General features: G+C 46.3%; 1 long non-coding RNA gene across 1 annotated transcript in view; it reads left to right on the top strand.

Annotated features, from left to right (window-relative positions):
• LOC121133488 overlaps window positions 1-20742 on the top strand; it is a 160711-nt gene that overhangs the window by 100126 nt on the left and 39843 nt on the right. The window contains exons 4-5 of the long non-coding RNA XR_005870338.1: window positions 5405-5550; window positions 5664-5697. This is a non-coding gene — a long non-coding RNA (uncharacterized LOC121133488). The remainder of the gene's footprint in view (window positions 1-5404; window positions 5551-5663; window positions 5698-20742) is intronic.

Genomic DNA, 20742 nt, shown 5'->3' with positions numbered 1-20742 from the left:
GATACCTACAGTCAAGCCTGCTGTGCTATTTGTTGGTCATACATTGTAGTGAATTAGTGTCCTTTGGCTCTTTTGGCTGAGATGTCAATCATTTGTAGTTTATGACCCAGAAAGCTATGACTGATTTGAGCTTACAGCACCCCTTCCACATGCAAAGCTGTGAGTTCAATAAGTGCAACTAAAGCCTCTTATTTTGATAGGTAGAGATGTTGAGATGATGGGATGCTGACCTAGAAACAGAGATTTAGGAAGCTCAAGAAGGGCCTTAAAGGGTCCCAGCCTTCAAGAACAATAAAAGACAAAGTGTCAGTCAAATCAACAAGTTTTCATAAAATGATAAGCATCTTTCTGTGATCTTAACTCTCTTCTTTTCTCTCCTATTGTTGTGGCTGTTGGCCTTCTCAAAACAAGAGGCAGGATTTTATTGTTAGTAGATATGTGAACTCATGGTCTGGTTAATTTGTGGTTCTGTTTCAGGTGTCTTAGTTACATTTCTCTGGCTATGGTAAAACACCATGACCAAAGCAACCTGAAGAAACAGGTTAGTTAGGCTTACAGCTGTCAAGGGAGAGAAGTCCATCACAGTGAGGAAGTATGGCAGCTGGTAGCAGCAAGCAGAGAGCTCCTCCCATCTTAACTAAAAACAGGAAGTACAGAGAGTGAACTGGAAATGGCACAAGTCTTAACTCTCTCCCAAGTGATGTACTTCCTCCAACAAGGACACACTTTCTAAGGCTCCCCAAATAGCACCACCAACTGGGGACCAAGTGTCCAGGTGCCCTAGACTGTGGGAGGACATCTCATTCAAGCCATCATACTAGGTATTTCCATGAGACACTGCTGTAAGAAGACAGCAGGTTACCCCGTGGGGCAAGGGGTCTTTCGTGAGACGGTGTGATGTTTGGAGTCAACATAAGGACCAGGCTGCTGAGCCTTATGCAATCTCTGGTAGACACAGAGGTTTTTTTTCTTCAGCTTTTGAGTTGCCCTATTCATGCCAAAGGATGCTCTGGGCAAGGGAGAGTTAATGACCAACCTCCTCCAGAAAAGAAAAAGGCTTCAATAACACAACCCAATGGCATGGAGGGAAGAGACACAAGTTACCAGCCACAGAAAGCTTAAAAAGGAACCCACCCACAGCTCCCGCTACAAATGCTTTTAGCCGTACGTTAAATCTTCCCTCTAATGGCACCCCTGTTAAACGAGATATGTCACCCGACCTGAGGAGGCTGACTTGAAAGGCAAATAGTTGGAAGTGATTCCACACGTTATTAGTGAGAGCTGTTCTCACATTTCCGGCAAAAATAATGGAGCCGAGGTCTGAAGAGATGACTAATACCTCCCCATTACTGACCTGAGGCCGGGCATTACATTGTCATCCTGGCCACCCGGCTGGCCCTGCGAGCATATATTTCTGTGCTTGTCCTATGGGTGCTTTGTGCTAGATGGGTAGGTTCATGTTAACCTAGGCTGCCCAGCTTATTGAAATGGGGAGGCTGTTCTCCCATTGAGACAGGGCATGCAGGACAGGGACAGCCTGAGCAGAAACACTCCATCTGATGATTGGGGTGGCCCCCTGCCCCCAGGAAGGGCAGCTGCAGACCTGTCCCAGACACACAAGGATATGTCCTGAACCTTTTATCTGGCTTTCTCTCATCTTTATCAGCTTCCATGAACATTCTGCAGGCTTCTTTCTGGAAAATTCTCTGGATTTAATCTTAATCTCTCTTGTTAAACCATTAACCCCCATCTCTGATTATATACAGAAAAAACATGCATGCATACATACATACATACATACATATATACATACATACATACATATGTGTGTGTGCATTTTTTTTTTGAGAAAAGGGCTTATGTAGACTTGGCTGACTTCCAACTGGCTATGTAGCTGAGAATGACTTTGAATTCCTGATCTACCTGCCTCTGCTTCCTGCTAGCATTACAAGTGTGCTCCTGACAGACTTTAAGGGAAAAACTTCCTTCCTTCCTTCCTTCCTTTCTTCCTTCCTTCCTCTTTCTCTCTTTCTTTTATTTTATGTTTGTTTTTCAAGACAGGGTTTCTCTGTGAAGCACCAGATGTCCTGAAACTCATTTTGTAGACCAGGCTGGCCTGGAACTCACAGAGATCCACCTTCCTCTGCCTCCTGAGTGCTGGGATTAAAGGTGTGAATTACTCAATGTCTGGCTCCTGGTTGTTAAAGAGAAGCTTTCCTTGAGAGGAGCCTTCCCGCCCGCCTGGTTCCAGATCCGCATCAGTCCCAAATAAACACACAGGAAGCTATATTAATTATGAAGCTGTTGGCCTTGCTTGTTTCTTACTGGCTAGCTCTGACTTAAGTAATTACCCCATAATTGTTAATCTAAGTATGTCTCTTACCGGAGAGGTTTCCGTGCTTCCTACCCCAATGGCGTTACATCTCGACTCTCTTGTGTTTCTCCTACCCAGAGTCTTTCTGGACTCCTAGTCCCTCCTATCTAGATTCCCTATTGGCCAGACAGTGCTTTATTCTTTATTAACAAATGCACAGGACTTCCCCAACACCTGGTGATTTCTTGGCTCTCTTCCTTAGCCTTCAGTCTCTGCAGCAATCTAAAGACTCATGGACAAAGGCGTCATGGACTTCTGGTGACATGACATCCCTAACTTACTGTGCACATGACAGTCCCTGAAGTTGTTCTCCATTCTGAAGAAGGCTTTTATGTGCAACCCATATCTGCTCACAATGTTGTTCTGAAAGTGAACTGGTTTTCAATGTCTCCTAAGTCCCCAAGGTTCTCTACCATCTGCTATATTTCATAATATATATGTATATATATAAATATTTATTATCATATATAGCCCAGGCTGGCCTCAAACTCCCTGTGTGGTTCAGGTTATCCTCAGGTTCACTGTCCTCTTGTCCTAGACTTCTGAGTGGTGGGATTATCAGTGCATATCCCATACCTGTCTTTCTTTGGCCTCTGCCTACATTACCTCCCCTGTTTTCTGAGCTTCCACATATGGCTCTCCCTTGGTTCCTTAAGCCACACACCTAGTTGCCTCAGGACTTTTGCATAAGCTCCCGTTTCTGCAATGCTGCCCTTTCTGTCCGCTTCATCAGGCCAACCTTAGCTCATCCTCCAGGCTGCAAGTTAGTTGCCTTGCTTCTTTGCATTCATTTGCTGTGAACACTCAGATCACGTGATTCTCCTGGGACACACAGTTGACTTTCTGCATGTGCTTAGAGCAATGCCCTTTTGTTACCCCTATGCCCGGAATGCCTGTACCATCTTCTCTGCTACCCTAGGTCCCTTCTTCATTCTATTAGTATGTTGTAGATGGTCCCAGCAAATGTTCCTGAAGCCCTCAGTGCAGATTTCCAGGGTCATATGATTGGCTAGGGAAAACTCAGAGGGTTGACCTAGTGTGGAAAAGGAAGAAAGAGGCCTGATCCCTGCTGCTGGGGCATTATTTTGTCTTCTCTGCATCTTCTGAATTGCTACAGAGAGTCCTTAATGTAGGCAATGCCTTGGTGTCTCTTCCCCTTGCCTCCACATTAAGCAGATGTGAAGCCTAGAAACCATTAGAACAATAGGCCACATATGTCCCTCTGTCCCCCACCCTGCATCTGCTGGCTCGTGAGTTCCTCAAAGGATGATGCTGGCTGCCAAGTTCTCTTTTATAGCGAATCCCCTACACCTTCCGTAAGGTCTAACCTGATTTATTTTTTCTCTTTAGAGCACTTACCTTCTCGTACATAAATATTGGGCAGTGGGATCAGAGCGTGTGTTGCCTGACTGGAAGTGGTGACAACCACGGCAGCAGGTTTATTTTTAAATAAAAATTGGAAAGTTATGGGCCTCCTGAGGTTTTCTGCATTTTTATTTTTCATTCAGTGGTCGGGGTGGTGGTTGTGGAGTGGCAGAAAAAAAAGGATAGGAGAAAATATAGCATGTGTTCTTGCTTCCATTTTTCATAACCCCGTGTTTTCATCTCCTGCTTCCCCTTTCTCTGGCATCTGGCAACCCTGTAAAGAAAGAAAAGGAGTGATTAGTTCTAAGAAGGGAGCAGGGGATCTGTTAAAGCCAAGCGCTAGGCATACAGGCCCTGAGCAAGTCGCATGCGTGGTAAAATATTACCTTAATAACAAACGCACAGAGAGCTGTGTGTAAATGGTAACCCTGCTTTGTGATGACCACGTTATAAACGACTGTGGCCCCGATCATTAATAATGGATTTGAACAATAACAACTTGATTCAAAGGAAGAAGTACGGCCTTTCAGTTTTTCCTGGCATGCAAATTCACTCTTTCTGTCATGTGAAGGATGGAGGGCCCACACCAGTTCTTCAGAACTGCAGAATGAAATTCAAGCAAAAACGGGGCGTCTGCTGCCCACCCCAGCATCTCTCCTGTGCCCAGGGTCAACCTTTTAGCTATCCTGAGTGTCCAAGCCTTACCTCTTTCCTGGGAACTGAAACAGCAGAAAGAGGCTGGCCCCTCTGATGGTAACATGAAGCTGGAGCCTCAGCAGATGCTGGAAATTTCCCAGCAGTTGGCTCAAAGGCTACTTTCCCTTCCCTTTCTCTTTCTCTTTTCGTGTGTATGTGTGTGTGTGTGTGTGTGTGTGTGTGTGTGTGTGTGTGTGTGTGTGTTCAGGCCACAGGAGGACATGAGGTGTCCCTTTGCTCTATCATTCTCCATTTTATGACCTTGTGACAGGGTCTCTCCCAGACCTGGAGCAAACCCTTGCGACTGTCCTGTCTCTGTCCCTAACAGTGCCCTGGATACTTGTGCGCATAACCACAACTGGATTTTTTATGTGAATGCTGGGGATTCGAACTCAGGTCCTTGTGCTTGCATAGCAAACTCCATTCTCTGAACCAGCTCCTCAGCCCCAGGGCTACTTTTCTCTAACCTTTTTGAAGTTATAGCTCTTCTCACAGGGGCAAAGATGGCATATTGGAAGTCTTCCCAGCCTCACTCCAAATATTTGGTTGTATCTGTTACTATGCCTTCTCTTTTAACCACTCCCAACCTTCTCAGGGCTGCAAAGGCATACTCTGTTATTTAAGGCCTGTGTTGTTCTGCTTGGGAAACTCCTACTCATCCTTCGAAATCCTGGTCCATTATGCAGAGTTCATTGTTGCATCCTGTTAGCCTGTTTTGACTGCAGCATTTTGCACCAGCCGTAACTGTAGGACTCCTCATGCCATGTACTGTAATGTTTTATTCTCATATCGATTTCCTCCCTGGGCTTGGAGCTCCTTAAGGACAATAAGTGTGTGTTAGTATTCTTTTTGTCTCCATCCCCCAGCACTGTGCTCAGAAATCATTAAATATTCAATAAGTGTTGAATGAGCAAGTGAAGAGCCACCAATAAACACCTTTCTTATTTCCTACGTTTGATGATATTGTAGGACCCTGGGTCCTGTTGTGAAAGTTCACTCCTGTTGCATACTCTGAAGTCCTGCCATCTACAGTCATGCCATCCTGAAGGCGTTCGGCATTTACAGGGGTCAGCGGGAACACAGCCCGTTGGCCAACCATTTTCTATGCCACTAAGGTGAGTGTCTGCTCCTGCCTCCCTCTTAAAAGCCAAGACATCCTCCTTCAGCCACTCTGCCCTGTCCATCTCTCTCACTCCTGATACTTACATTGCACTTTATTTCCACATAGGGAAGGCCTGGATACACCGAAGATGAGCACTTAGGTAAGCGACAGGGCGGCAGGCTCGCACCACTCAATTTTTTTGGCATAGATGTTACTACTTCTTCAGGGAGTCCCATCTCAGCACTCTTGCTTTCAACTGCCTTGACTTTGCGTCGCTTCACCACAGGAAGGCAGTGCTCTTTTTCTCTACTTCCCAAGTTCCCTCCTCTTCCTGAACCCCACTTGGACCCTTTACACAGAGGCCTTGGAGCTACAGTGAAACCCTGTCTCCCCTGGGGGTGGAGACTGCAGGGTTAGCTCCCTGAATGTGGCCTCTAAAGCTTTTTCATCCTTCCGGCCTTTAAAAGCCACTCTCATCTCTTCCAGTTCTAAAGCGTCATCATCTTTCCCTCAGTCTCTGTTTTCTCCACAAGTTCTCATTTTTCCTACAACTCTGACCTCAGAACATCGTTGCTGCCTCTGCTCTTTCTGACTCTGCTCTTGCTCAGAACCGCTGATCCAAGGACTCATTCTCCACACTGATCTATCTCCTTGGAATAAAATGAAACACTTTCTCATCTATTGGGTGGCAGATTTATTTATTTTGTTTATTGATAGCCTTCTGCCTTAAAAAGACAAAGATTTTAAACCATTTGCAAAGACATAAACTACACAGCAAAAGAGAGTCAGCCAAAATAAATGAAAAAATAAGTACAAGCAATAGACCATCAGAGATGAGAGGTTTTGGTAGCATCCTGGATTGATTAAGAAGTACCAAGGTGTCATGGAGAACTAGTTTTCTGATAGTGGTGGCCATGAGCTTCATTATTAGTCATTCACAGTCAACACCAAAGGCAAATGATGTCAGCTACAAGGACCAGTAAGCAGAGAACAAAAGTAAATCTAAATCTCTCATGAAAATGGTAACTTTTAATACCAAGAATAAAGAAATGTTTCTGCTATGACCCATGTGTGTAGATTCAACCATGATGGGTCTCTGCACACTGTGGATGGAAGTTTCTCTCCTGCTGGGTTCCTCAGCCTTTTAATCCCAAATGAAAACATAGAGGCTTATATTAATTATAAACTGTTTGGCTGATAGCTCAGGCTTGTTATTGGCTAGCTTTCTCTTACGTATTAATCCATTACTGTTAATTTGTGTCTCTCCACCTAGCCTTGCTAACTGATGATGCCTGAGTCTTTCTTCCTCATCAGCTACATGGCATTCCTCACTTGACTCCTCTGTGCGTTCCTCTTCCCAGAATTCTCCTAGTCTTGTAACCCCAACTACACCTCCTGCCTGACTATATCCTGCCTGTCCATTGGGCAAAATAGCTTTACTCATCAACCAATAAGAGAAACATATATTCACTGCATACAGAAGGACATCCCTCATCACCATACATCCTCCTAAATAGAAAAAGTGAGCAAATCCCAACCTCTTGGTGATATTGAGGGAATGCTCCAGTGTGAATGTAGTGATCCTGGAGTTTCTTCTCAAACTTGCTTTTCTGGGCATGGTGATGAAGCCCTGTGAGATGTGTTCCCCAAACTCATGGAACTTCTCCTCTCAAAGGTGGCTGCTCTCAGGTCAGATTCCAAAGGCTATCTTTGCACAGACATTCCCAAAGATATATCCATCTCAGAATACATGCCCCTCTCTGCCTTTTCAATAGCATCCTTAGAGAATGGATGCAGGCATTTCAGGTAGAAAGCATGGTAGAATCTTAGTGTGATCAGTCTTCAGGGCCACGCATCATTGCTGAGGGTCGCACACATGCCCCCAAACAAAGGATTACAGGGGTCTAAAGCAATAGCCATCACTCCTGGAAGGTAAATCAAGAGAAGGTGGTGGGAGTGTTTGGGCTGAGTAAGGATGGACTCGGGAAAAGCTAGGGACACTTTCATTCAGAGGAAATAGACTGGACAAAACTCAGGAGTGGGAAAGCAGTGCTCATTCAAGAAAAAGCAAATAGATCAGATCATTTGGAGCATAGTCTGTGTCAAGGAAATAGTAGGCGATAAGGCCAGAATGTAGGTTGGGGACAAATTATGGAGGGCTTTGAATACCAGACTGATGAGAGCAAGCTATGTTCAGTAGGCAACAGAGAGCTGTTGAAGGCTTTAGAACCCCAGAATGATGCGATCAAAGCAGTACTTGAGGAAGATTAATTTGGTTGTGGTGTGTAGAATGGGTTAGAGAATAGGAAGACAGCATGGAGTTCAGTACATAAAGGATACCTTATAAACACTCATCGAATGAAATGTTTGAACAGAGTAAAGGAGAGTTCATTGCAAAAGTCTTCTCACCAGAGGAAAAGGGCCTTAAGGCAGTGACAAGGAGGAACAAAGAGTAGGAGATGAATGCTTGTGACCAACAGAGAACTCTACAGCATAGGACCTGCTGTGCAGATGACACAGTGAAAGCCATTATTTGCTCTGAAGCAAAGCCTGAGCTAGAGGTAAGTTGTGGGCCCTTTCCTTTAAGAAGGGGGTCAGAGGAGGTCAAAGATATGGTCAACACTCGTGAGGTGGTTTGCCAAGTGCATGGAGTATGGTTGGACATGGTAGTTTTGACTTGAGGCCCCACTGTATCACCTACCCCATCCTTTCTTCCTTTGGAGAATTGCCTTCTGTCATGTCAATTGTGCTAAGATGCTGTCAGTCATCTCTTGTAGCAGTAGACTTTAGCCCCTGGTCACCAAGAATTGTCATGGGATCCTGTCTGACTGATAGTGCCATTCTGAGATTCCCAGGGAACAGGGGCTAGTAGGCTTCTTTGGGAAAGCTGGGGCTCTGCAGGAATCCAGGATGGAATGGGCTGTGGGATGTTGGGGGGAGAGTGATCCACAGACCTATAGGAGGAGATGGGCACAGCAGAGGAGCATGCAGACTGAGTTAGGCAAAGGCCTGGAGTGGAAGGAGGAGGAGCCAGCTCAGGAGGGTTCTGAGAACTGCACTCTGAACTACAGAGCATCAGGGCTCAGGACACACAGCAGGACCTATGGTTATTTCCTCACAGCTGATTTGGAGGTGTGTGTGCATGTGTGTGTGTGTGTGTGTGTGTGTGTGTGTGTGTGTGTGTGTGTGTATCAGTACCCATGCACATGCAGAGGTTATAGGAGATTTTGAAGCCCCTGTCCTGTCCCTCTTGGCCTTATGCCCTTGAAGCAAGGTTTCTCATTGAACTTGATACTAGTTTGACAACCAGTGCTCCTCCTACTCTGCTTCCCACAGCGCTCTAGTTACAGGTGCACGTAGCCATTTCTGACTTATTTATATGATGCTGGGATTTGAACTCAGATCCTCATGCTTGCACAGCACGTGTTTCTTATCCCTCTCTCTAGAGCCTGGAGAGAATACATAAGATGAGAGCTGTGGTTTGGAGAAATGTTCTCCAAGGGCCAAGTGATTATGCTTGGGTCCCCAAGGTGGCAATGCTAAAAGGTGGATCTGGTACCAGCTGGGAGGGGCCTAGGTCACTGGAGAAATGCCTTGGAGGAAATCGTAGGACTCCTGTCTCTTCCTGTCTTGTTTGTACTTCCTGGCTCGAGATGAGTCTTTTTGCCACACACTCGTGCCATGGTGTACTGTTTGCCAGAGGCTCAAAACAGTCACCCGACATTGGAGCAGAACCTCGAGACAAAATGAACCTTTCCTTTTCATAGGTCACTTGTCCCGGGTGTTTTGTTACAGTCAAGGAACCCTGAACTAACTCGATGAACAACATGCATGCTGTCTCAGTTCTCTTACCAGGCTGCACATTAGACTCGGAGTCCTCAATCTATGTCCCCAGCTTGCTTCCTCTTCCTGTGACAAACACCATGACCAAAAACAACCCAGGGAAGAAAGGATTTATTTGGCTCATACCTCTAGCTCACAGTCCACCGTGGAGGGAAATCAGAATATCAACTTAAGGCGGGAACCTGGAGGCAGGAACTGAAGCAGAGGCCATGGAGGAGCCCTGCATACCGGCTTGCTCCTCCTGGCTTGCTCAGTCTGCTTTTTTATATGACTCTGAGCCACCTTCCCAGGTGAGGCACTGTGTCCAGTGGACTGGGTACTCTCACGTCAATCAGCTATCAACTGAGAAAATGTCCTGAACACTTGCCCACAAAGCAATCTTGTGGAGGCATTTCCTTAATTGAGGTTCCTGTTTCTGTATGGCCCTAGCTTGTGTCAAGTTGACACAAAAGAAACTAAGACAGTCCACTTATACATTTTTTCTTTTTCTTCTTTATCTGTCTCAACTCTACCTGTTTTCACCACTATGGCTCCCAGGTAGACCTGCCTGTACACTCTCCCTCTTCCATGGGACAGTAAAGGACATTTAGGAACTAACTGGCCTTTGGTTAAACATCAAAGACCATGAAATTCCATCACCCAACTAAGAGAAGCATGCAGCCCAAAATTCGCTTCCTCGAGGGCAGCTGCCTGCTGTCTTTCTGGCCTGGCTCCCTTTATGTGTGTGCCTCGAGTCCAGTGCCAGTTTAAACAGCTCATTTTATGTCTGAGAGTTGTTGCTATAGCTATCCCTTGACGTTTATCTGTGCTATCTAGTTGTAAGTAACAGAAACTCAATTTGAGCTACATTTTGCAAAATAGGGCATGTGTCAGCAGATATTACAGGGAAATCACACATCTGTTGCATTAGGGACTCTGTTGTGTGTGTGTGTGTGTGTGTGAATATGTGTAAAAGTAGTTGTGTGTGAGTGTTATGTGTTTGTGTGTGAGTGTTATGTGCTTGTGTGTGGGTGTATGTGAGAATGTTTGCATATGAGAGTCTTTATTGGTATTTGTGTATGTATGTGAGTGTGAGTACATGAGTGTGCATGTGCACATGTGAGTTTGTAGAAGACTGTGCTTGAGTTTGTGAAAGGGAGTGTGTAACTATGAGCATATGTATGTAAGTATGTGCACATATATGTGCACTTGTGTGTGCCTGTGTATGTGTGCAGGGGTGTGCCATCATGGGCACATGCAGGTCAGAGGACAGCCCTGGGTGTAGGTCCTCATCTTCCACCTTGTTTTGATGTAGGACCATGAGTTCCTTTCCGTGCTCCCACACGTGACTGCCGTGTGATGCCTTTATCTCCACCTCCTCCTTCCTTGTCTGATGGAGCCATTGGTATTGCGGACTCTTGTGCTGCTGCATTCAGCTTTCCACGTGGGTTATGGGAAGCCAGACTTAGTCATCTGGCTTGATCAGCAAGTGCTTTACCCACTGAGTCATCTTTTCAACTGACCATCAGGATCTCCTGTCCCCATGTGCACAGGCTATATTTTTGTGCTAGGGAACTCAGGCCCTGCCATGTAGAGACTTTCTCCAGATGGCAGATTTATATCTACAGCCTCCCCTCCCACCCTCGGATAAGACACATCCCAACAAGGAGTTCTCATTGTTGAGACATGCTCCCATGACCATCCTTGGACCTTATTGCTATGGCCAGGGCCCTGAGGAGCAACTACAGGCTGGACTCGGCAGTCACATGCTCTCTGCAGCTGCTGGGGATGATTAGCATCTCATTAGAATCATCTGACTGACATGACAGAGAATCTATACTTCAAAGAAAAGAAGGCCAGTTTAGGTGGCAGTGGTGGGGGTCAATTCAGAACCGTAGATTTGTAACCACACTTCTTTGGCATGGCAAGCTTCTCTTTGTCAGCCCGGTGAGATGCTATGTGTGGCTGTCACTCATACTTTCCTCTCCAAATTAGTGGGCTGGTGGATGAAGAGGAAGCAGAGCTCTGAGGCTTTCCTCTCCTCTCTGGCTTCACTCTGTGACAGCCATCACTCCCTTGTGCAGGTGGCTCCTGATCTCCAGAGGCCCCAGGCTGGGGTGGCAGGGGAGGCTTAGATCAGGGCAGTGATGTGTTGGCTGAGGTGTGTGGGAGGAGAGGCAGAGCCAGCCGGGCTGCTGAGCCATGTGAGATGAAGGTGCACTGAGGCAGAAGCCTGAGGGCAGGTTGCCCACTGGCTGCCTGAGCGTGGCAGGAGGACGTGGTGCTTTCTGTGGGCCTGCGTTGACTCGCTCTGTGACCCTAGGCTACACACTTAATTGCTCAGGGCTTCTTCCCTCCACTCTCTCATCTGGCAAGCAGGGCCAGGGATAATGACGGGACTGAGCTAGCCGAAGCTGTGCCTTCCAAGGGGTGATGCTAATTTGAAACTTGGTGCTATGTAGATGGCTCCCAGTTCACTAGGTATCCCAGGAGCCTCTGGCCTGAGCCCCAAAGCCCTTTGGGTAGAAAGCAGGACTCCCACTCTCTGTATCTTGGTTTAGAATTTTGTGATTTTTTAGCCTTCAAAACCATGCTGCTTTTACAGCTGGACTGGAAAATGAATGACTCTTTGCACATTGATGGTTATAAGTGGGTATGCGGTTTCCAAGAGTCTTACAAACACTGGCTTTAAAACTATAGTTTATGAAGCCATAGGGACTTTAGGAAAGTACAGGACTTTTAAAGTTGGCAAGTTTAAACGTGTGTGTGTGTGTGTGTGTGTGTGTGTGTGTGTGTGTGTGTGTGAGTGAAGATACAGAAGTGTCCAGAAGGGGGCATCAGATCCCCTGATACTGGATTTAGAAGCACTTGTGAACTGTCTGACATGAGTACTGAGAACTCAACTTGGGACCTCCATGAGAGCAGAATGAACCCTTAACTACTGAGACATCTCTCCTGCCCCATTGGGTTTTCAAAACCCATATTCCACCTAGCCTCTTCCTACCATGTTTAGCATGAGGAGTTACCATGTGTTGCACACAGGGAGCAAGCAGACTGCCTGTTAGGGGCTCAGCAAGGCAGGTGGGCCATGAGGAAGACCACAGCTTCATACTATACCCATCAAGCTCCAGACCACAGCTATCCACCTTGAGTGTTTTACCAATTACCAAGAGTGGCTGAAAACAAATGCAGAAGGATGATCAGGAAGGCTTAGTGAGATGGTGAGTTTGCAACCCAAAGGTCATGGACTTCAAGTAACATAAGAGGATATGACACTGGTCTTTTCACCTGGACATAATTAGAATGGCTTAATTTTTAATAAGCTTTGCACATTGGGAGTCTAGGTCTGTGGTCTCAAACCACCCAACAAACCAATCTAATTCCCTGGGTAAATGTGGAATGTCTAGCTTCTAACCCTTTCTCCTCCTTCTTCTTCTCCTCCATCCTCCATCTTCCTCTTCATCATTATTTACTTGTATTTTATGTGTGTGAACATTTTGTTTGCATGTATGTATGTATGTATGTATGTATGTGCACCATGTGGATGCAATTCCCACTTGGGCCAGAAGAGGGCAACAGATTTCCTGAGCTGGAGTTACAGTACTGAGCCATCACCTATGTTCTGGAAACAAAACTTTGGTTCTCTATGGGAGCAGCAAATGCTCTTAACTGCTGAGCCATCCATCTCTCCAGGCTCAGAATCCAGCCTTCTTATCACAGTTAAAGTTTTCCATGACTCATGGTTTTCCATGTGGTTTTAGTTGTAGGCCACTCTGGATCTCTGACACACAGTCTCCACATCCCCATCTCTTAGCTCATGAATTTACTTCTGTGAGGAAAGTGATTCCTTTTCCCCATCCCCCACTTCCAAAATTCTTCTGGTTATGCAAGTCCTCCTCTTGCATAAAGCCTTCCAGGATTTTGACAGAAAGCCAGGGTTTCCTGGGTGGCAGGCAGACGGCTTGCAGGAAGTCCTGTTAGACGAGAGGAGTACAGAGTACTTTCTCAGAGAACACTCCTCCCCTGTGTTATCTTTGTATGCAATGTGCTACTGAATCTAGACAAGGCAGGCTGAGAATCAGGTTCACTGCAGGGAGCAGGGAAATTGGAAGTTACATGGCCGGAAGCCTTCTCCCTACTCTACAGCCTTCCCCTGTCCCAGAACCTCTTGGATAGCCAGGTCCAACACCACAAGAGGGTAGAGCAAACAGAGCACCCACAAACTTTTATAGCAAACAGAGCACCCACAAACTTTTATAGCAAACAGAGCACCCACAAACTTTTATAGCACCACTTTTCAACAGGCTAGGCTTGACATGTGGGATTTGCCAACAAGATGACCCCTGCTGGGTGGGGCACAGATGAGTGAGACCTGAGAGGCTCATTCAGGCCGAAGGCCTGGAAATTCTCCATGCACTTTGCTTGTGTTAGTGCAGGAGGAGGGATGGGGAGCAGTGAGCACAAAGCCTTCTCATTCTCATCCCTGGTTCTGTCAGCCTGACCAGAACAGGCATTCATTCTCAGAATAAATAATCAACTAAAAAAATGTACCAAATTCATTTTCAAATTGCCTTGTCAGACACACGCTTGCCCAGGACAAGTTTGTTGAATAAAATATATCTTGGGGAGCAAGGTGAGCCAGCCTGTCTCATTCCCTTAGGGACATCTGTAAATAAGGGCCATTCTGGAGGCCGGAAGCATAGAATTCCCCAGCAAAGATTGAATTTTGGCTTTGTCTTAATGAACGTCAATATTTATTACCAAAGGCGTTGTGCTCCTCGGAGTGATAGAGTGTTTCCACATGTCAGCTCTCGCCTGTTGCCTTCCCAGGTACCAAATGCTATGTAATTGCTGCTCATAAAAGTGGCAGACAATATCGCCAAGGAAACTCACTCCTGGCTGCAAATCTTCATCATCACACACAGTAGACTTTGCTTCTTGGTTGGACCCAAGCAACCCTGATGCAGATTTTCTGAGTATCCTGCTGTGGCAGGGAGACCCTCAAACACCTTTTGGCTTGGGGAAAGAGGATGATCTTTCTGGTATGGTGACAGGGGCATCAGACAGCAGCAAGGCCTGGGAAACCTGAATGCATTGGGGTTACAGCTCCTACCCTGCAGCCCAGGGCTAGAGAGATCTTGTCACCTGTCATATATTTGACTTTACCTGTCCCGACCATCTCACAATGACAGTGAAGGTCCTGAGGCTCGGAGACAGGAGACCTTTGTCAAGGCTACAGAGCTTCCAAGTAGATGCCCTTCACACACCCCTGAAACTGAGCCAGGAGATCAGAAGGACAACCCGAACTGACTTCGGGTTGCAAGACTAGAGGCTCCCAGCTACTACTGTTCCTGAACTTTTCATAGGTTTGGGTTCTCTTTGAAACCAGGTCTTGCTTCCTAAAGTCTGTCCAGACAAGTTGCTCTCCCTAACTGATGCAAACGAATGACCTGTCTGACCTTTCCTGGAGGAGACTCTCTAGGAAGCAACTCAAACTCCTCTGCCAAGCCAAACATCCTGGAAACAGCCATCCCAGATGGACAGTTTGTACACAGAAATGGAGAATGCCAGGGCACAGCCTGCGTGTTGGTAGGAGGCCCTTTGCTCTGGGTGCTGTTGAGAAGGGCTTTGGAAGAGTGAAGGAAAGTTTACCATGCCTGAACATTGGCTTCCGGTTGAGCTTCCTTTCTGCCAACTAGCTCAGGACAGAGATGGCCCTGGGGCAGAGGCAGAAAATGGGTTTTTGAGAGTGATGTCATATGGTTCTCAGACACCAGATTGCTCTTGCAGAAACTGTCTGGCTGTTGTTCTGGGAGCTCTGCCGAGGAGAATTATAACTTTTGACAATGGACATCTCATCTTGCCCAGATGCGTTCTTTACAGAATCTGCCAGCAAGATTACAGCAGCATCAGGGTGTAATGGGCAGAGGAGTCAATAATTCTGGGGTTATTGATTGTAACCAGACCCATTCTTCTTTTTTAATTTATATTTTATCCACTTTTTCAAGCTGTTTTTTAAAAACCTGTCCTGACAAAAGCCCCTACTAGATCAAATACAGTTGATTGCATTTTTAAAAAAATGATAGGAGTAATTTGCTGGCTTTAGGAGAGGCCAGAGCAAGGTAGTACATTGTGTGTGTGTGTGTCTGTGTGTGTGTGTGTGTGTTGATGTGTGTGTGTGTTGATGTGTGTGTGTGCTCATGCGTGTGCATGCAGCAGTCAGAAAGGAGAGGGAATCTGGGAAGGCACTGAGAAAACCAGGGGGTTGGGCAGGAATTCCCTGGCTGATCCGGAAATGTGGCCTCTTCCTCCTGAGGCTGAGGCTAGAAGAGGACTGACTCAGATTCGGATCTCCCACTGCTTCACTACCCTGCTGGGTCTGCTAGCATCCTAGGGGTGTATTCCCACCCCACGCCTCATTCCATCTAGAAGATCTTTCTGAATAAGACAAAAATATTAAGTGGATCAGGGAAGGTGAAAGTACACAAAACCTTCCCCACCCTCATGTGCACACACACACACACACACACACACACACACACACACTCACCAAAGTCCGTCTAAATATGTTCCAACCAAATATGCCTTCATTTGGTAATAAATATTTGTGTAAGACACAGCACGCACACTGACATGTGTTGAACTGTTGCACTAGACTGTATGATATCGAGTGGTAGCTTGTAAGCTCATAAAGAATTGATCACACATTTTTGATGACTCCCCAAAATCTCTTTTGTCACCAAGCTCCTCTGTAGCATGGCATGAAAAAACCAGTGGGCAAGCCGGGCGTTGGTGGCGCATGCCTTTAATCCCAGCACTCGGGAGGCAGAGGCAGGTGGATCTCTGTGAGTTCGAGGCCAGCCTGGTCTACAAAGTGAGTTCCAGGACAGCCTCCAAAGCTACAGAGAAACCCTGTCTCGAAAAACCAAAAAAAAAAAAAAACAAAACAACAACAACAAAAAAAACAAAAACCTGTGGGCAGCTGCTGGGTTGCCTTTGGTGAGTTCCATGCTGGTTTGATCCTTTCTGTCCCTGTGAGGAAGTGACCGGGGACTTCTCTAGGAATTTCCCTGCAGCTTCTGCTCCGTTTGTTTCTCTTCCAATCAGTGACAACCCCAGACTGAGTTTTCCACTATCATGGATCATGAAGGAGATCAGGGCATACCCAAGCTCAGGGAATGGCAGCTTAGAGATGACTTCATCTGGATCTCTCTCTCATCTAGAAAAAGGAACTGAATGAAGTCCCAGACATACTAAAACAACCCACCCCAAGAGCAACAGCTGGGTCAAATCAGGGGCAGCTAGCTCAGTGCCTTTGCTAAGGCACAGGGACTCGGTCTCATCTTTTCCCATGCCGTTTTATGGGGCAATGGCAGGGCCTGGCCACCTTCCTCTCCCACAGACACTATCCTTTCCTACCAGACTTCCAAGATGCATCATGGGTAATTCTCTCTCTTAGTCCTTATTTGGGTCTAGATGGATCTGAAAGCATCAGGTGCTTGATAGAGGCATGAGAGGAAGATATGGAGGCAGAAGTATTCTAATCTTCATCCACTGGCTCATCTTGTGTGGGTCTGGACCTCCTTCTTCCAGGCTGAGTAGGGGTTGACATTCCACAGAGTCTTGTTTTGAGGTCAGGTACAGGGAGAAAGTTGTGCTTCTCTGGGCAGGCAAATATATTTCAAATGAGTTCTGGGTCTGCCTCGCACATTTAGGAAACAGGATAGAGGTGGGAACCTATCAAGAGAAAGGGGAGACATTTATTATCTCATGCTAAGGCTTGAGGTCGAATGAGACTGACCTTGGTCAGGATCTTAGCCATTACCCTTCAGCATCCATCCCTACAAGTGCCCTGGCCATGAGTCAGCCTTACTGTAGTCCTTAGCTCTCTGACCCAGGCTTTAGGGATGCATCTGGCCTCTGAGCCAGGAGACTGGGATCTTAGCTCTAGACTCCTTTTCTTGGCAGCTGTGTGACTTGGCCCAATCACCTTCTTAGCATCTTGGTTGTTCCACGTATTACTAGACATAATGAAGGTATATGTTCTCCTTTCACCAATATCCACCCTTGCAGCTTGTGTAACAGCATGACATCAATGGGCATGTGCCCCATTCACAGAAAAAGACTTTTATTTTTAAAGAAAACTTAAACTATTTTATAAAAGGATTGAATTTACAGGAACATTGAGAAGCCAGTTCTGAGAGTTCTCACAGGGAGTGTACTCAGCTCCCCCTATTAACGTCTTACATTAGCACGCTACATTTGTTACAATTAATGAGCCAATGTTGATAAATTATTACTACGAAGACCTTCCTTTATTTATTTAGGTTTCCTTATCCTCTTCCCTGTTATTAAAAATAGATTTTTTCTCACATAATATATCCTGATTATGATTTCCCTTCCCTCTACTCCTCCCAGGTCCTCCCTACTTTCCCTTGCCTTAGAACCCCTCCCCCATTTCTGTCTCTCATTAGGAAACAGCCTTCTAATAGATAGTAATAAAACAAAACAAAATAGGATAAAACAAAACTAATATGTCAGAATTGGGCAAGCCAAGCCAACAGAAGGAAAAAAGCCAAAGGGAAGGCACAAGAATCGGACGTCCACTGTTGTAAACACTCAGGAATCCCATAAAAACACTGAACTGAAAGGTTTCCTTATTCTACCTGGGGTCCTTCTCCTTTCTAGTGTTCCCTCCAGAACCACAGCACACTGCAGTGTTAAGAATTTCCTTAGGTCCCTCTGACCCTATGACTCTCCAGTTCTTGCTTTGATGACCTTTTCAGTTTTGAGGAGCATGGGTCAAGAGTGCTGTGGAATGGCTGACCCTCCAGTGTAATTTGTTGGCTGTCTTTCCTGATAGACCAATAGGAGACAACACCAGCAAAGTGCACTTGGTCACATTTCGAAGAGTGACAACTTCTAAGACTTGCAGGAATTTGTACTTTGTCACTAAGAAAGAATAGGGACCCTGGTGTGCTCTTTGTCTGTATGTGTGTGTTATGAACATGTGGGGTGTGTGTGTGTGTGTGCATTTCTGTGTGGTGTATGTGCATATGTGAGAGTGGCGTGTGCATTTGTGTACAAGTAAGTGTGGTGTATGTGTGCTGTGTGTGGTGTGTGTATGTGGTGTGTGCTTGGGTGTGTGTATATTGTATGTGTATATGTGGTGTGTGTGTGATATGTATTTGGTGTGTGCATGTGTGTGTATAGTGTGTGTGCATGTTTTGTGCATATGTATGGTGTGTATGTATGTAGTGTATGTGGTGTGTGTGTGTATGTGCGTGGGTGTGTGGTTTCTGATCACTGACTCCTTCCTGGCTCTGAAATAAGAGTCTTGGGTGTTCTTCCTGGAATGAGTGTCTTCCCTTTCTGTCACCTGTGTCTGACTGCAATGAGCTATTAGTAACAAGACCATTACCTATGCAAATGAAAGGAATTAGGCTGGGACAGAGGTGCTCACTGTGGCAGCCCACTCCCCTCAACTGCTAAGCAATAAATCATGTTACTGTGGTTATTAACCAGCTTATCTCAGGTGCCCCAAAGGCTGACCTGGTGGGCTCTTCATTTCCTGGCTTACTTATAATAACAGTCCAAGTCTCAGGAACCTTAGAGATTCATCTCAGATCTATAATAGGCAACAGTGCATCCAGGGGCTTTGGTAAAGAGTAATTGTCCATCTGGATTCTAACTCCTGTGTGTTCTTGAGTCATCTCCTTACCCTCTCTGTTCTCAATTTCCTATATATGATCTGGTGGCTTGGCATCCTCCCTGGTGAAGTTATGTTCTGAGGAATGTTGGAGCAATGTCTTGCTATGAAATAGTGATTCTTTTTTTTTTGTGGGATAGGATGATGGATTGGTATTTCCAACTCAGAAAGTGTTGTACAGAGAGTGGTGACTAAAAGGAAGAGGATGAGGGGGCTGACAGGTGGCAGAGCACACCCACACCCCATGTACCCCAGTTGCATCCCCCGTAGGAAGAACTGGGGGGTATTCCTAGTAGCAGAATATGGAGAACAGGCTTCTTGAGTTAGAGGACATACTAGATGCTTGTCATAGATGAGATTCGTTTTCAAGACCAAAGCAAGACTGAGGAAGCCTTCCCTAGCCCTGAAGGGAATTGCCCTCCTGTGCGTATCTCCCTTTACACTCATCAGTAGGTCTCATAGAGTGGCTTCCAATTTCCTTCAACATGCAAATTGTTAGAGCCTGGAGATTCCTCCACTGATGACTAACTGAGATGGACTCACCCCAGTGGTACCTCAGACATTCAACGCCCACAGAAGGTGTGAGGCTTTGGTTACTCACAACTCTTCTCTCATTGTTCTGAAGGAAGTAATCAGGAAGAAGCCAGCACATCCGTCCACCGAGGTGTAAAATTGTGTAGACAAATAAAACTTGCCAGTGTGGACATTCTTTGCTTGCCTCCTGAGCTGCAACCTCCTGCTGTCTCCTGTCAGAGACACAGGGTGACTTCTGCCCTGATTGGTGTGCTTGCTAAATGGAGGGGCCAAGACTATTGAGGCCTGGGCGTAGGCTGGTGAGAAAGATGAGCAAGTGTGAGAGACCGGAAGAGCATCCAGAGGATACTGGACCTTCCTGGCCTGACAGCTCAGTGGCTGTAAGTCCTCATGGCAGCCATTCCAAGGATCCCCATAGCTCCATCTCACACCCCCTTAAACGACACATTCCCTTTAAGTATGAGCAGGGCTGTGATAAGGGATGTGGCAGAGATAATAAGTGGCTGACTTGGAGTTAATCAAGAAGGATATTATCCTTGCCAGTGTTTTGGTCTGGTAAAGGTCTCCCAAGAGAGAGATGGAGCATCTCCCGAGAGGGGGTCCCCTGCTAGTTTGATGGAGACCAAGTTGAAGAAGCCCACATGGTACTGCAGCAACTTCCAAGTTCCATGACCCACAACATCGTACAACCATGAAGACATGGACTTCACCAACAACTTGGTGATCATGGAACCAGATTCTTCTGCTGGTGAGCGTCCCGACGAGAGTGACTGCAGCCAACGCCTTGGCCATGGCTCTGAGTCAGAGGACCCGGGATGTGTCTTGACTCTTGGCCTGTAGGAAGTTGCCAGGCAACAAGTGCATTTTCAGTGGCTCAGTTTCTGATATTCTGATATGCAAGAAGAGGCGGTGAAAACTGCTCCTAGACATGGAAGGGGAACAGGGACGAGCAGTGGGAAATCAGGTGTCCCGCGCACGAAGCAGTCATGGTTGTGTGATCCAGATACAAGGTGGGAAGAGGGAGAATGTCACCCTCCCACCACACACAGGCGTAGGTCTGGGCTGACCTCTCCATCCTTTCCACAGTGGCCTCAAGCCATCCCTATTATTTCTTTTTCTGATTGGATTTTTGAAAGGGAG

Source organism: Mesocricetus auratus, unplaced genomic scaffold (genome assembly GCF_017639785.1).
Source record: "Mesocricetus auratus isolate SY011 unplaced genomic scaffold, BCM_Maur_2.0 Super-Scaffold_100022, whole genome shotgun sequence".
NCBI lineage: Eukaryota > Metazoa > Chordata > Mammalia > Rodentia > Cricetidae > Mesocricetus > Mesocricetus auratus.
Note: the sequence above shows the minus strand (reverse complement) of the source record. Positions and strands in the feature narration are given on the sequence as shown.